At 40.2% G+C, this 2,691-nt stretch overlaps 1 pseudogene; it reads left to right on the plus strand.

The window, feature by feature from the left end:
- Positions 1 to 498: 498 nt before the first annotated feature.
- On the plus strand, positions 499 to 1,678 carry LOC109699109 (transformer-2 protein homolog alpha pseudogene; annotated as a pseudogene).
- The last annotated feature ends 1,013 nt before the right edge of the window (positions 1,679 to 2,691 follow it).

Raw genomic sequence — 2,691 nt, forward strand, 5'->3', positions numbered from 1 at the left:
ATACCTTAAAAGCAACTGAGGCCAATAGGAAAAGGGGAACAGGTACTAGAGAAAAGGTTAGATCAAAAAGAATTAACCTAGTAGGTAACACCCATGCACAGGAAATCAATGTGAGTCAATGCCCTGTATAGCTATCCTTATCTCAACCAGCAAAAACCCTTGTTCCTTCCTATTGTTGCTTATACTCTCTCAACAACAAAATTAGAAATAAGGGCAAAATTGTTTCTGCTGGGTATTGAGGTGGGGGGGGAGAGGGAGGGGGCGGAGTGGGTGGTAAGGGAGGGGGTGGGGCAGGGGGGAGAAATGAACCAAGCCTTGTATGCACATATGAATAATAAAAGAAAAATGAAAAAATACAAAAAGCAACTGAGGCCAATAGGAGAAGGGGACCAGGAACTAGAGAAAAGGTGAGATCAAGAAGAATTAACCTAGGCCTGCGACCTAGTGGGAGTGGAGTAGAGCAGCCGTTGTTGCCGACTCTTTCTTCCTCCCCATGGTCCAGACAGTGAGTTGATTTAGGCTGTAGGCCCTCCAGCCGAGACTTGTCTCTTATTTAGTTCTGGGGGAGCGCCTGGCCGACATGAGTGATATAGAGGAGAACAACTTTGAGCGCAGAGAGTCTTGCTCTCAGTCAAAATCTCCAACGGGAACTCCTGCTCACGTAAAATTGGAGAGCAGGTCAGGATCTCATAGTCCATCAAGGGTTACCAAACATTCTAAATCCCATTCTCCATCAAGATCAAAATCCAGGTCAAGGTCAAGGTCAAGGAGGCATTCTCATAGACGTTACACTCGATCCAGATCTCACTCTCACAGGAGACCATCTCGAAGTAGGTCCTATACACCACAATACCCGCGGCGAAGGAGCTGAAGTCACTCTCCAATGTCTAACCGGAGGAGACATACAGGGAGCAGGGCACATCCAGATCCCAACAGTCGTCTGGGGGTATTTGGCCTAAGTTTGTACACAACAGAGAGAGATCTTCGTGAAGTATTTTCTGGATATGGACCATTGAGTGGTGTCAATGTAGTTTATGATCAGCGTACTGGGTGATCCCGTGGATTTGCTTTTGTGTATTTTGAGAGAATAGATGAGTCCAAAGAGGCTATGGAAAGGGCAAATGGAACGGAGCTAGATGGTAGAAGAATTCGTGTGGATTATTTTATCACCAAGAGAGCCCATACACCTACACCAGGCATCTACATGGGCAGACCTACTCATAGTGGTGGTGGAGGTGGTGGTGGTGGCAGACGTCGAGATTCTTACTATGATAGAGGATACGATCAAGGCTATGACAGATACGAAGATTATGGTTACCGAAGAAGATCACCTTCTCCTTATTATAGTCGATACAGATCACGATCAAGATCTCGTTCCTAAAGCCCAAGACGCTATTGACAATGGAATGGTTGCAGTTCAGGATGTTATTTCTCTTTATTTTCCATTTCTCTCTCTTTTTTAATTCTGGATTTCCCCAAGCTTTTAAATCCTTCCTAGTGCAAAATTCCTTGGTTTATTTAGCATCTACACTTCGTCCGTTGTGTTGCTGTTTTCCATCCCATTTGTTATACTCTTAAAGATGAAATTGTTGTCATTTGGAGTAGTTAAACATATTGAGTAAAAAACCCAGTGTTATGCTTTCTAAGTGATTTTTCTTTGCCTTTACAGAGAATTAGCTCCTAGCTAAAAAGGAAAAAAAAGACCTTTTTTAAAGCTTTTTTGTCAGATACTGTAGTAGACATTGTACTAGAGACCTGAATTTATGACAAACTCATTTTTTAACTTTCTCTTAAGGAAGATAGTAACACATGAAGTAGTTCAGTCATGTCAGGTTTGTCTGAGCAGCATGGAACAAGTAGTTGAGTGTAGAAAGTTTGAATCTTCAGAAGAAAACACTTGGACATTTCTTTTAAAGAATGTAATTTTAAATCCGAAAAATTAAGTCACCTTTTAGAGATGAAAAAGCTTGTAGACTCCTACCGAACATGTTGTGTTTGAAATACATCTGTTAAACCTTCGAAACGTAAAGTGTGATTTTTGTGTTAAATTTACTGAAGTTTATTCCCTTAAATCAGTGAAGGACGACCCTTATTTATTACCTAGAGCAATTGTATAATTTGCTGTTAGAAATTTTGGTTTGGAACATTGGTTAAGCAGGCTGTTGTATAGAGTTGTTAGAATATACATTTGGGGAAAAGTAGTCTCCTTTAAAATAAAGGTTAGTTTCTTTGGAAAAAAAAAAAAAGAAGAATTAACCTAGAAGGTAACACACATGCACAGGAAATTAATGTGAGTCAACTCCCTGTATAGCTATCCTTATCTCAACTAGCAAAAACCCTTGTTCCTTCCTATTGTTGCTTATATTCTCTCTTCAACAAAATTAGAGATAAGGGCAAAATAGTTTCTGCTGGGTATTGAAGGGGTTGGAGGGAGAGGGAGGGGGCGGAGTGGGTGGTAAGGAAGGGGGTGGGGGCAGGGGGGAGAAATGACCCAAGCATTGTATGCACATATGAATAATAAAAAAATAAAAATTAAAAAAAATTAATAAATAGTAGCACAAATGGTAGATCTGACCCACAGTTAAAGAAAAGAGGTTCACAATTGTTATATACTCTTACTTCCTTCTAAAAATCCCTATTTAACTTAAAAAACAAAACAAAACAGGTTAAACCAATCTGCATGCAAATAAT

This window comes from Castor canadensis, chromosome 5 (assembly GCF_047511655.1).
Source record: "Castor canadensis chromosome 5, mCasCan1.hap1v2, whole genome shotgun sequence".
Classification (NCBI taxonomy): Eukaryota; Metazoa; Chordata; class Mammalia; order Rodentia; family Castoridae; genus Castor; species Castor canadensis.